The sequence below is a fragment of the Triturus cristatus genome, chromosome 8 (assembly GCF_964204655.1).
Source record: "Triturus cristatus chromosome 8, aTriCri1.1, whole genome shotgun sequence".
Classification (NCBI taxonomy): Eukaryota; Metazoa; Chordata; class Amphibia; order Caudata; family Salamandridae; genus Triturus; species Triturus cristatus.
In genome coordinates, this window is record NC_140591.1 from 518,187,687 (window position 1) to 518,202,671 (window position 14,985).

Here is a 14,985-nt window from a genome sequence, read left to right on the forward strand (position 1 = left end):
AAATTGTCCGAAAAAAGGTTTTAAAAAGGGGCGGAAGAGGGCACTAACACCAGGCTAAGAACATCCTAATGGTGTTCATTAGTCTCTCTAATGGCTCCATCCGTTCCCCCTGCCTGGTTTCCATGCATGCCAGTGTCTGCATAATACAGCACTAAAATGTGCAGAATAGAGAGTTTGGGGGAGCCAGTGGTGGAATGGCGGCGGGATGATGTACTGGAGGCACTGGGGCCCAGGGCATCTACTGCTACTGCCTCTTCCTCCTCCTCCTCCAGGACCACCAGCTGCTGGTATTCAGCCCTGATGGCCTCTACTTTCCTCTGCTAGATCTGGGCTGCTATCTCCTGCCTGTTAGGAGTCGTATCAGCAGGAGCAGCTATATCAAGAAAGAAAAAAGACAAATTGTAACCAATGCTCTTAGCAAGACACATAAAATTATATGGTGGCACAGTAGCAGTACATTTGCTGGTATCCTTGGGCCATTCGATTTTGATGTGATTAGAGTTTCAGGCATTATGCACTATGAAGTAGACAAGTATTTTTCTCTCTCTTGTTGAGCTAAATTAATGGAGGCGTGCTAGCTCAGCTGTCGCCATAGACATACTCATGTTACTTTGCTACTGTCTGCAGGTGGGCTGCTGTACTAGACAATTATCTTATTCCTTCTTGCCATGCTCTGTTAAATGCCTTTCAATTGCACCCTGACTACAGATGAATAGTTACTATTAATGATTTACATCACATGACGTACTATATAAAAACAATCATGCAGACAGACATCCTCCTGTCTGCCTATAAGTAGACAGTGGAAAAAGCAATCCACTACAATACAGGGAAAGGATTAAGGAACAGGATATTGTATTTGGCATGTTCGTCACAGACTATCCCATCCACAACATGCAAAGGCACTGACTCTTAGTCTCACTTTCCTCCCTGGCCTCACCCTCGGTCACCACACTTTGACATTACTTTTTTCTAACAAAATAGATTTGCTTTCAGTAAGGAAAATAATTATTCACTTACTCGACTGGGGGTATATCAAAGGGATTAGGCCATTTAGGTAGATGTCTCACTGATCATCATCATCAAGTGCCTATGATTTTTCTAGTAGTGAGTCATTTTGTTCGTCAATTGTGAAAGGGAAAAATTTAAGCTGACGCTATCCATTATGGAAACAATAATAAAATACATTACTTGGCCAGAGGAATGGGGAACATCCAAATAAGTTTTTTTCAAATCTTACGGAAGGCTGGGACAGAAGGAACTTAGGAAAGTATCTATGTACTAGAAAGTGACTGAGTGGGTACTGGGAGAAAAGGGAAGCACACCTGTTTTTGCATTGCCATGAAATTTGTAAATGGACTTACACATTATCTGAGGCAGACGCACATTGCACAGCCAACAATGCAGTGTCACCGATGTAACCATGCAGCCGTTAAGTCACCATCGTTGTCACTGGCGAAATGCCATGGGCCACCCTAGCAAAAAAACTCCACTGGCATGCAGAGTTTATCGGTAACTCTGCATTCTCCTTGGAACTCTGAGTTGCCGAATTCCGCAAACTTCACGAGCAGAGCAAAGTTTTACACCCAGATCTAGTTGTGACCACGTGGCTGGCGTGGCTGGCAGCCATTTTGTGCAACCAGCCAGTGTGCTTGTGCCATAGGCCTACATGTGCTCTTTGTTATTGCCTTGCCCCCTTTATGGTTGTTGTTGTTGTGACCATGTGGCGTGGTGGCCCTTTTGTGTAGCCAGCCAGTGTGCTTTTTCCATAGGCCTGCATGTATTCGTTGTTGTGGCCATGTCTAACTTATGGTTGTTGTTGTGACCAAGTGGTTGGGGGGCATTTTGTGTAGCCAGCCAGTGTGCTTTTTCCATAGGCCTGCATGTATTCTTTGTTGTGGCCAGGCGTCCTTTATGGTTGTTGTTGTGACCATGTGGCTGGTGGCCATTTCGTGTAGCCAGTCAGTGTGCTTTTGCTAAAGGCCTGCATGTGTTCTTTGTTCCCCATACTTTCATGTTTAGTGTGTTGTTGGCCATGTGGCACTGGCTGGCAGCCAGTGTGCCTTTGCCATAGGCTTGCATGGAAAGAGGAGATATCAGTTTAATAATATGCTTGAGGATAATTTCTCTTATTGTTACATTTTTTTATATTAATTAAATGTAGGACTCCTAATTTCTGTGAATACCGAAATGGGTAAGTGCCATCTGTGAATGCCAAAATGAGTAAGTGCCTTCTGTGAATACCAAATTGGTAGTAAATTTAGGATTTTGCCTTAAGTTAGTTCTGTGAATCGGGCCCGTAGTCCTGCCACGTTCCAGGATGTACATCCCAAAAAATTCAGTTGTGGATTGTACTGGTTTCTCTAAGTGGCTGACTGTCGTGGGGACTTGCCCATTAGAGATGTTTATGTGAGGAGCTGTTTGTTGAGTCTGCACACTATCTTCATGCGTTCCCAAAGGCATACTAATAATAGCAGTTTTTACTAGGTTTGCAATGTCAAGACTTAGCTGTGATTTATCATTTCCTGTCAGGTTTGTCCCCTTTTTAAGTCAATCAGGACCATCTAGAGGCGTTAGAGATTGAAACCTGTTAAAGGTCGATATTGTGAAATTTGAAAACCTTGATCTCTGTACGTGTCTTGGCTGTGGGGGCAGGTTGTTTCTTTGATTTAGGGAGTGATAAAAATAACTGAGACGGCGTGTTGAAATGCCATTTCCATGTGGACTGGGGGACCCAGTACAATATAGGACCAAGGCTACCAGCAGTGGACATCTTAAGTGCAATACCACACAATCGCCACACTTTATTCCCTCTCCCTAGACACTTAACTCTCCTTGCCATCTTAAAATCTCTGAATAGCTGGTCGGATAAACCTGTTCTCACACCAAGCCAATTTAGGGACTTGTTCCTCAGAGAGATCCAGTTCTCTTTGACGTTCATGGGGAGAGGAGGCACGTTGGTCAAGACTAGGCCATAGGGGGCAGCTGCCAGTTGAAGGTCCAAACAATCGGGTGTATTTTTTAAGTTAACTCTACATCTTGATTATTAACCGTTGGCATTTCCCGAGCGATTCTACTATCATATCTATTTCCCTCCCCACCACATGGCTCTTCTGACCTGAACCTATCCCCTCCACCCTTCCTATGTTTTTTGTGCCATTCTTGTTAGAGGAATGAGTGGTGGAACCTCCCAATGAGCCAACATTAGATGCATGATCAATTATAGGCTCAACTAAAGCCCCAGGGGAAGGGGGGTGATCTGCTTGATAGGGGCCCTTCTGCTTTTGGCCTGCTTCGAAGATTGTTAGGAGTTCCAGGCAGGAGGTAGTTCTGCCTTCGACTTTAGTAAGTCTAGCTTGAATTATCCCCATAGTATCTTTCACATACTGGTCAAGTGTTTGCAGGGCCTCCGTTAGGGCATCTAGTTTTCCAATAATTATACTAATATTTGGGACTGAGAGGGTAGTTGGTACAATTAACTTCGTCTGACCTAATCCCTGGATATGAGAGCTGCCCTTCTTGCTCCTACTTGCATCTCTACTAGTGTCAAGAACGGCAATACGTGTTCTTGCACGGTTTCCCCTGGTTCTGATCGCACAAGAAAACTTTTCAATTACCCTTGGAGTCGGCTGTTTCACTTCCCTTCCTTCAGACGTCCCAAAAAGAAGACTAGTCTGTTAAAGACCATTACCAACAGGGCGCCCGTTCTCAGGGCGGTCTTGTAGGTTAGCGGTCTAGTGTTTGAAAGACAGTTTGTTAGAACGTGCGCGCGTTCCCTGACCGCGACGCACTTCAACTGTAGAAATTTGTGAGGAGGCTGTGTCGTTCGTGTCTCTCACAGAACTTCCTGAAAGTATTCGCTGGGAGTTGAGAAATTATTTCTCCGCTGCCCAACAGATTCCGGAGGTGGAGTTAGTAGTCCTCTACCTCAGCTCGTGTCACTAGAACTTTCCTGTTATTTCCAGTGAGTGGAAATTCTCCAGAGTCTCAACCAGCGGTGTCTTGTGGAAGGACTTTCAAGGCAGGAACTTATCTCTGAGAAAAGGTCAACAGTCATTCCTCGGTGAGTGGCCTAATGTATAAACGCGCTGGTATAAGAGCAGCAGTGCGTAGTGAAGCATAAAGCGCTGGTACAGGAGCAGCAGTGCGTAGTGAAGCATTCAACAAAATTGAGACTGTTCAGGCTTCTAATATCCCCTTACTGCGTTCCTTTGTTGTTGAACAAGTTGCAGACCCCATAGACTTACTTAATCCTTGTTTGGGGTGACTGACAGAAATTTCAAGAGAGTTCAGATCAGGCTACAGGCTTCAAGTTTCCATGAGGAACTTTCTTCTTCAGTTCAGATATCAAGAAAAGAATCTACTTCATCAAGTAGTATGTAAAATATATATATATATATATTGCTTACCACCAATTGCCGCAGCAGCAACCATCAAGCGCAGCAGTACCATCAAGCGCAGCAGTAACCATCAAGCGCAGCAGCAACCATCAAGCGCAGCAGCAACCATCAAGCATAGCAGCGCTTGCTTAGCGCGGAGTTCATAAACAGCAACCGAAAAGAGAGAGGCTAATCCACAGTAGAAGTCAGGTAAAGGAAAGGGCGTAGGGAGTGGGTAGCGAGGGCCTTTAAGGGGACTTCCAGTAATCCTCTGTTAATTTCATTTACAGATGCCAGAGTAACCCACACTAGTCCAGGAGAAGCAGGTATCACAGTGGAGTCTCTCTATTATCCCATTCCCCTTTCCCCCTTCTTGCTGGAAGTGAATATAATTCGCTGTAGCGAGGCAGGGGAGCTGGGAAGTTATCATCAATCGAGTCCAGATCTTCAGTCCAGCTGCTCCCGTGGTGGAAGGAAATTTCAGGTGCGTGGTACCTTCTTTCGCTAGTTCTTGACAGATTGAAGTGCCATTCAACTAATTCCCACCTGAGCAGTATGGCTGAGGGTCTGGATGTTAAGACCTTGGCAGCAGTGCTAGACAGAATTCAGGAACAGTTAAATGTCACCATGGAGGCAAATAAGACTCTCAGTGAGGAGGTCAGGAAGTCTAGTCAGGAAGCGAATTTCCTTAGACAGAGGGTGGAAGAATTGGTTTCCGGAGCTAGTGCAGAGTTTAAGGCCCCAAAATCTTTCCATTTCTCGCCCACGTCATCTACATCTGAACTGACCACTCAGGTTATCCATGCAATGTCTCCCACTATACCTTTGGCAGCCCCAGAAAGATTTACAGGTGACCCCCATAAGGCGCAAATTTTCCTCACCCAATGCTCCTTGCATTTCCTTTGCAAGCCAATAGTTTTTAAAGAGGACCAATCCAAGGTGGCCTTTGTACTGTCTTACCTGAGCGGAGATGCGGCAGCCTGGTCTATGCCGCTTGTGAGTTGCAATGACTCAATTCTGTATAACTTTGAGGAATTCAGGGAAGAATTTCTTCGCATTTTTGATCGTCGCACAGTGTCACAAACGACAGACAATGAACTTTTGGATTTAAGACAAGGGAGTCGGGAGTTAGTAGCTTATATTGCCCAATTCAATAAACTAATAGTGGAAACCAAGTGGCCAAAGGAAAAGAGGGCGGCAATTTTTTATCGAGGACTGAAAGATGAAATAAAAGATGGGTTGGCACAAATTCCTAGGAGGCCCACAGATGTGTCAAAATTAATGGACCTTGTACTTCAGATCGACTCGAGACAAAATGAGAGGCGGAGTGAGCGTCGCAAGGAGGTGCGGCCTTTCCTTCCGCGTTTCGATAGAGCCAGGTCTGATCCGGTTAAGTCATCTGAGACAACTTCGGGGGAAGAACCAATGCAAATTGGGTCAGTTAGGGGCCCATTAACTAAGGAGGAAAGGGAGAGGCGACGTAATGGAAAGCTGTGTATGTATTGTGGAACTGCTGGGCATTTTGTCAAGGAATGTCCACGAAAGCCTAAGATCGGCACGGTGCCAAAAGACAAGCCCCACCAGTAGGAGGAGTTGCTCTGGTGGGCGCAGAAGATAAGTCAACTCCAGATCCACAAATGCTTGCTAATACCCTTCAGTCCGCGGCCCCTCATTTGATTATCCCCTGTTGGATAAAATTTGGAATAAAAGCTATGGAAAACATTTCTGTTATGATTGATTCTGGGGCAACAGGGAATTTCTGCGACATCAAATTTGCCAAATCCTTAGGAATCCAGTTTGTTCGCAAAATCAAGCCAGAACCGGTGCGGGCAGTCGACGGCACAAATCTCTCTTCTGGCCCCATCACTTGGGATACTGAAGAAATCATCTTGGAAGGTCCAGGGAGCCATAGAAGCATTTTAAAGTTTGCCTTGATCGATGCCCCTCAGTTTCAGCTGATTTTGGGTTTGCCCTGGCTCACGGAACACAACCCAAGGATTGACTGGGCTAGAAGATCGGTGGAAATGAGCTCGGATTATTGCAAGGAACATTGCTTTCTAGGAGAGGAAACCCATCTCCAGCCCTCCCAAGCAACGTTATTGGCGGAGCCGTCCTTGGTGGTCTGTGCTTTGGAGGTTCCAGCGATTCCTAGCGAATATCTGGATTTGAGAGACGTTTTTGATGAACAGGAGGCCAATAAATTACCCCCACATAGGGAGTATGATTGTACTATAGAATTGGAACCAGGGGCACTCTTGCCGTGCAGTAGAATCTATGCCCTCTCTGAAGCCGAGAATGTTCATCTGAAGGAGTATCTGGATAAATATTTAGCCAATGGATTCATCCGGCCCTCTCAGTCTCCGGCATCTTCTCCCTTATTTTTCATTCCTAAGAAGGATGGGAAGCTTCGCCCATGCATAGATTATCGTGCCTTGAACCAGGTGACAAAGAAGAACAGATACCCACTACCACTGATTTCGGAACTTTTAGATCAGGTGAAGGATGCTTGCATCTATACTAAGTTGGACCTTCGCGGAGCCTATCATTTGGTTAGAATGGCTGAGGGGCATGAGTGGAAGACAGCTTTCCGGACGCGGTTCGGTCTCTTTGAGTACCAGGTAATGCCATTCGGCCTGTGCAATGCCCCAGCTGCCTTTCAGCATTTTGTAAATGATATCCTTCGAGAATTCCTTGACCGCTTTGCAGTGGTATATATTGATGACATCCTTGTTTTTTCTGCTAATTTGGAAGAACATGTACAACATGTGCGTGCCATTTTGAAGAAGTTGCTAGATCATCAGCTTTTTGTCAAGTTGGAAAAATGCGTTTTTCACACCACAGAGGTTGAATTTTTGGGATTCATTTTGTCTCCTGAAGGAGTGGCCATGGACGATTCCAAGGTAAAAGCAATAAGAGACTGGCCCCCTCCACATAATGTCAAGGAAATACAACGATTCATTGGATTTGCTAATTTCTACAGGCGATTCATTTCAAATTTTTCTGAGAAAGTTCGTCCGATCACCCTCCTTTTGAGGAAAAAAGAACCTTTTGTGTGGGGACCAGTGACTGAGGAAGCCTTTCAGTCTTTAAAAAGGGCCTTCATTTCCGCTCCAATTCTGCAGCATCCAAACATAGAAGAACCATTCTACGTGGAGGCAGACGCTTCTGATCAGGCGATTGGAGGAATTCTGTCGCAGAGACATCGAGAGACTGGCCAACTTCATCCAGTCGCTTACAGGTCACGGAAGTTAACAGCGGCTGAAGTCAATTATTCCATTGCTGACAAGGAACTACTGGCAGTGAAAGATGCTTTCCAGGACTGGCGGCATTACTTATTAGGGGCCAAGCATGAAGTAACAGTCTATACAGACCATAGAAATCTGCAGTTCCTGAAGTCTGCGCGAACACTCTCGCCACGACAACTGCGATGGTCATTGTTTTTCGCAGATTACAACTTCGTTTTGACATACAAACCAGGAGCAGACAATGGAAAGGCAGATGCCTTGTCTCGGTTAAATTCAAGTGAGCAAAGAGAAACTTCCCGAGAAGTTCACATAATTCCTGAGGAAAAGATAATTGGGGCAATACTTTACTCAGAATTGGAAGAGAAGATCAGAGATTCAATGTCGCAAGAAGACCTGGCAAAATGGATAAAAGAGGACCCAGAGAGAGAAAGCAGAGATGGGAAACCCTATCATCACGGAGTATTGTTCGTTCCACAGGCTGATCTACAAGGAAGAGTCATACAGCATTGTCATGATGATCCTTTGGCCGGCCACAAGGGGGTCACGAAGACCATTGAGTTGATCAAACGAGACTTTTGGTGGCCCGGTCTGGAAGCTCAGGTGAGACAGTATGTGGCATCTTGTGCTAGTTGTGTCAAGGGGAAGGCCGTAAGACAAGCCCCACAAGGGTTGCTTCAACCTTTGCCCATAGCACCAGCTCCTTGGCACACAATCTCAATGGATTTTATTGTGGATCTTCCTTCTAGTCAGGGGTTGTCCGTTATATGGGTGGTGGTAGATCATTTCACCAAGATGGCTCATTTTGTTCCGTTGAAATCCCTCCCAACTTCAACGCAGCTTTCCACTCTGTTTACTCAACACATAGTCAAGGCACATGGGATTCCAAAGGTGGTCATATCCGATAGGGGTCCTCAATTCATTTCACGATTCTGGAGAGCCTTCCTAGACAAATTAGGGGTGGATTCTCGTTTGTCCACCAGTTTTCACCCACAGACTGATGGGCAAACGGAGAGGGTAAATCAAGAGCTGGAGCAATATTTGCGCTTGTACTTGATGGATCAGGAGGGAGATTGGCCAGAGTTAATTTGGGCAGCTGAATTTGCATATAATAACGCAGTTCACTCTTCTACTGGATTTTCCCCGTTCTTTTTGAATTCAGGTCGACACCCCAATACCTTAGTGAATAAGTCTGAAAGTCTAGTACCAGCTGTAGAAGAGAAGGTGCGTAAATTACAAGAGACTTATAAGGTAGCAACTCAGAACTTGATTAAGGCAAAGGCAACACAGAAAGTGCAGGCAGACAAGAAAAGAAGGAAGAATCCCGTTTTTGAGCCAGGGGATAAGATTTGGTTATCTACTCGATACATGCGCCTCAAGGGGAATCGGAAATTCCAGCCTAGATTTGTAGGTCCATATGAGGTAGAAAGGATGATGAACTCAGTTACAGTGAAACTCAAGCTTCCCACTAGTCTAAAGATTCACCCAGTGTTCCATGTATCGTTAGTAAAGAAAAACCCCGTGGGTATGAGAATGGTTTTGCCTCCAGCTCCAATTCACAGACAGGCTGGAGAAGAATTTGAAGTTAAGAGGATTCTAGACTCAAAACTGAAGAAAGGAGAAGTTTTTTATTTAATTGACTGGAAAGGGTTTGGTCCAGAGGATCGTTCTTGGGAGCCCAGTTCAAATGTCCATGCCCCCAGATTGGTTCGTGAATTCATAGGACATATCCCAATAAACCAAAGGAGAGAGGAGGGGAGTTCTTGGTGGGGGGTACTGTCAAGAACGGCAATACGTGTTCTTGCACGGTTTCCCCTGGTTCTGATCGCACAAGAAAACTTTTCAATTACCCTTGGAGTCGGCTGTTTCACTTCCCTTCCTTCAGACGTCCCAAAAAGAAGACTAGTCTGTTAAAGACCATTACCAACAGGGCGCCCGTTCTCAGGGCAGTCTTGTAGGTTAGCGGTCTAGTGTTTGAAAGACAGTTTGTTAGAACGTGCGCGCGTTCCCTGACCGCGACGCACTTCAACTGTAGAAATTTGTGAGGAGGCTGTGTCGTTCGTGTCTCTCACAGAACTTCCTGAAAGTATTCGCTGGGGGTTGAGAAATTATTTCTCCGCTGCCCAACAGATTCCGGAGGTGGAGTTAGTAGTCCTCTACCTCAGCTCGTGTCACTAGAACTTTCCTGTTATTTCCAGTGAGTGGAAATTCTCCAGAGTCTCAACCAGCGGTGTCTTGTGGAAGGACTTTCAAGGCAGGAACTTATCTCTGAGAAAAGGTCAACAGTCATTCCTCGGTGAGTGGCCTAATGTATAAACGCGCTGGTATAAGAGCAGCAGTGCGTAGTGAAGCATAAAGCGCTGGTACAGGAGCAGCAGTGCGTAGTGAAGCATTCAACAAAATTGAGACTGTTCAGGCTTCTAATATCCCCTTACTGCGTTCCTTTGTTGTTGAACAAGTTGCAGACCCCATAGACTTACTTAATCCTTGTTTGGGGTGACTGACAGAAATTTCAAGAGAGTTCAGATCAGGCTACAGGCTTCAAGTTTCCATGAGGAACTTTCTTCTTCAGTTCAGATATCAAGAAAAGAATCTACTTCATCAAGTAGTATGTAAAATATATATATATATATATTGCTTACCACCAATTGCCGCAGCAGCAACCATCAAGCGCAGCAGTACCATCAAGCGCAGCAGTAACCATCAAGCGCAGCAGCAACCATCAAGCGCAGCAGCAACCATCAAGCATAGCAGCGCTTGCTTAGCGCGGAGTTCATAAACAGCAACCGAAAAGAGAGAGGCTAATCCACAGTAGAAGTCAGGTAAAGGAAAGGGCGTAGGGAGTGGGTAGCGAGGGCCTTTAAGGGGACTTCCAGTAATCCTCTGTTAATTTCATTTACAGATGCCAGAGTAACCCACACTAGTCCAGGAGAAGCAGGTATCACAGTGGAGTCTCTCTATTATCCCATTCCCCTTTCCCCCTTCTTGCTGGAAGTGAATATAATTCGCTGTAGCGAGGCAGGGGAGCTGGGAAGTTATCATCAATCGAGTCCAGGTCTTCAGTCCAGCTGCTCCCGTGGTGGAAGGAAATTTCAGGTGCGTGGTACCTTCTTTCGCTAGTTCTTGACAACTAGGAGCGACTAATACATTTTGGGGTCAGGATTTTTCTTAACCCGTTTCAGTGGGGAAGAATTTGATTTAGGTGGGGAAATGCTGTCCTCTATATGTTGTATACAGCTGTTTGCCCTATTAGCCACTCCTTGCTGTTCTCCCTTGTGCTTCCCTTGCCTGTTACTGTACCTCCAGTGGTCCCAATAATATTAACGTGAACCCCCTCAGTTGTACTTTTAATCATAGTGGATGGTTCACTATCGTTCCCTGTTCGAGAGCCGCTCTCCAGTGTAATGCCTCCATTAGTATCATGGTCATTAATAAGGGTCTGTATTTTTGTAATTGTGATCGTTTCACTTACCCCTCCTAATAACAAAGATTCTTCGACCGTCGAGATCTGTTTCTCTATATGGTCCCCATTGCACCGGTGATGTATCTTAATAAGGCTGATTGTGTCTTGTCTGGAAAGGGAGCTTTTCCACCAGTGGCTAAATGCTTGTATTTGCCCATATTTGTGCTAAGTAGCTCTAGTACCTCTAACATAAAATAACCTTGAATGAGTGGTCCAAGAAAATAGAGCTCGCTAGCGCCTTTAATGAGGGAAAATGCAATTGAGGCCTATCACAATATAACTCACAGGTCTACTGTTTACCTACCCAACTTATTATAGGTTGTTTACCTTGGTGTGGCTGCCCTTGACCCTTGACCCTATACACTAGAACCCCTTCCCTTCCCACACAATGCCTTTGTACCGGTGTTGCAGTGTGTTAAAATATGTTAAAAACAGTCACATATGCCTACTACTATGTGTTGCACAAAGTAGGTAGATAAGAAAAAGAGGCTTGGTGAGGCAAGAATCTTGATGCAAGCCTAAAAGGAGTAAGATTGGAATGAATACCTTAAACTGAGTAGTCCCAATGTTCCTGCCTGCTTACTGACCAAGTCACAGAGTTGCTGTTTCGTGTGTAAGGTTGACTCTAATCAACAATGGGTCCCAGTGCTTACTTGATCAGTGTCGTGGCGTGCTTTACTCGGTTGAGTCCTGGATGGCAGGGAAAAATGGGTATTTAAGGGTCTGGAATTCCCATCTTTCTTGCATTGCAACACTCTTCACTCCTGTTGGTGTCTCTTTGCTCCTGTTGGTGTCTCTTCTCTCCTGTTGGTGTTTCTTCGCTCCTGTTTACATCTATTCACTTCTGTTGGTAGCACATGCTCCAGTTTGGTATTCATTCCAGTGGGCTCCTTCTTCCATGATTCACTCCTTCTCAGGTCTGTCATCACCTTTCTGACTACCACCATTAACTTGTCCAGTTGCCTATATTCTGGAGTCACCGCTTCCATCAGAGGTTTTTCTCTTTGGGGATTTTTCCTCTCAGGGACTCCTTCTGGAAGGCACTGTCTTCCCTGACGTTGAATTGTCAGCAGCACTGAGGCTACCAGGAAGGGTCACCCCTACCTCGGACAGACCAGAAACCTCAAGACCCGAAACCAGGAAACATCTTCACAGCTGAAGGTTAGAAGAAAGAGTTCCGAGCCTGTCATCACTACAATTCGGTTACAATATCTTCTATCAAAAAATCAGTTTGGACATTTTGTCGGTGGCAATTTTTGAAAAGCCTCAAGACAAACAGTAATGGAGTGGCAGAGCTATTGATGAATCTGAGTTTTTGAAAATATAAAAAAGAGTGGACAACTGGACATATGGTCTTGGTTGGCAAATGCAATGGAGCTGTCCTCCTCATACTTCCTTCTAGTGATGATGCATGGTCCTCAGTTCACCAACTGCTGCTAATAATACTAGGCCTACCTGAGACACAACTTTGGGGTGTCCAACATGACCATGGCCACTCTCTTATTTTATTAATTGAGCATGAACAAGTAAGAAAGACTTGTCATCTTACCAAACATGCTTAGAATTCCTTACTTGGGCATGCAATCTTCACAGTAGAGTAGTAGTATGTGACCAATGGGTTCTCTGAGTTTTACAGTACCACCACTAAGCTGTACACAAAATATATAAGGGGAGCGAAAAAAGCTGACTGACAAAGATGAAGAAAGGAAGCTACAGAAAGACTAGGACAGAGACAGTTTGAAGTAAGTTACAGAAACTGAAAATATTGAAAATAAGTAAATCGGATAATGCAGGGATAACAATAATTTAGAAATGGATAGATCGAAGAGGATTTGGAAACAGGTAGAAATATTAATTCAAAATAAGAAGCAGTAAAAGTACGGGAAATAAATATTAATGTTAACAGGAGAACTTGCTGGGGCCAGCAGAGCCATCAGCCAAGGTACTTTGGGACTGGGAGGTATTTCCAGCTCACTCACCTGCCTCAGCTCTCTTCTTGCCCCAGATGCTGATGTAAGACATAAAGGCAAACAAAAATTGATGTGCAACTAAATGATCTCTCCCAAAATATTTTTCGGCAGGAAAAAGCAATCGCAATAACATTGAACTTTTCTAAATCAGATCGACCATCTTATCCCAATCCAAATTTCCTAAACCTACCGAGCCCTATTCCATTTTTGGTAAACTAAATTTTGGAATTACTAATAAAATGCAATGAATGATGTTTGCTTCTTCTCATCTCATTCGCAATCTCACCCCTTTTGACAGGCCAATTCACTAAGGGCCTCATTTAGATGTCGGCCAGAAAGCCTCCAACTGTTGGTCAGAGGCTTTCTGACCGGCATGGAAAGTTTACATTCCAACCGACAAATTTTAATGTCGGTGGTCTGACTGTAAACTGGTTGGGGAAACAGGCTCAAGGAGCCCTTCAGCCAGTCGGAAGCCCCTCATAATTCTTAAGGACAGTGTTTTTGCTGTCAGGAATATGATGTCGGTTTCCAACAGCCTTTCTATGTCGGCCTTTCTGACATGGAAAGGATGTCCGAGATCAGGGCTCCCTTCTCCCCTGACCCCCCAGTTGAGGCCCTGGGTGGCACCTATGTTGCCCCCTTCACATCCCCGCTCCGTGTGGTAGGCACCATGAAATGCCTGCCACACGGTGCAGGGATGTGCAAAAATTTCCAATGGGAGTTTGTGCAGTGTGCGGTTTTGGACCACCACACATACTTCCGTTGTAAAATGGAAGTTTGTGACTGCACCATGTGCGGTCGCATCCTAATTTGTTATGCGGAACCGTCGACCTATGGTCGGGTAGGTACCTCATCTAAACGGTGTCAGCCTAACATCGTAATGAAGGCCCAAGTCTGCATTTTTCTTTAAATGTATAGATGGATGCATACATATACACAAAATTGGTTGCTTGCTACTGTACGAGCTACAAAAAAAGGCTCTAAGAACTGAAGTGAGAGGATGGACACAGCTAAATTACTAATACTAACTACCGCTATCTTAGTGACAGGGCAAAGGAGCCTCTGCATTTCTTCTTACATAATCAGCACAAGCAAGCGCCAACAAGTAAGATTAGGTAACACTGAGCACCGGTCTCGAATAACGATCTCAAAATAGTTGTAAACTTAACATACCTGTGTGTGAGCAGCATGCTTGCTATTTGGGAAGAAAATATTGGCAATAGCATGGAGCACAAGTAATAATAATATGAATTATTACTCACTGAGCCCCATGACCTCCACTCCCAGCAGGTCCATCAGGTCCTGGTCTTGGTCCAGGGTGTTGGACCGCAGGTGCATCAGTAGCTGCTCGGTGCGCCAGACCTGAGAGCAGTGGCACACTGCCCAGCGCACCCTCACCCAATCATGCCATTAGTCCGGACCCGGACCCGCTGCCTGCTGGTAGGGAGGAAGGGAGGTGGTGCTGGACATTTAAAACCAGCGCTGCTACCTCCACCTCTAAAAAGAAGGCACGGCGCTGCACCTCTTGCTGGTGCCGCCTTACGCAAGGAAGGCGACTGCTGTCCTTTTTTTTGCCACCCTACTCTACAATGGTGCTGGGGAGGGGAGAGAAAAAAAGAAAACAGGAAAAAGAACTGAGGAAGGTAACAATAAGGAAGTAAAGCAAAAATATAAAAAAGTACAAAACTGGAAAAAAAAGTAGAAAAAACGTAAAAGACATACTCAGAAAGACAAAAGGTAACACAATAAATTAAAATGAGGGGGGGAGTTTTAGAAGACAAGGAGTAAATAGATTGAGAAAGGATGAAAAGTAGGCCACAGCATAAACAGAGTGAGAAACAAGATGGCTGCGTGGTGCAGTTCACGCAAGATTTTTGCCTGAGAATGCACTTCAGCTTGACGTATGACATAAACATTACACGAATGCAAGG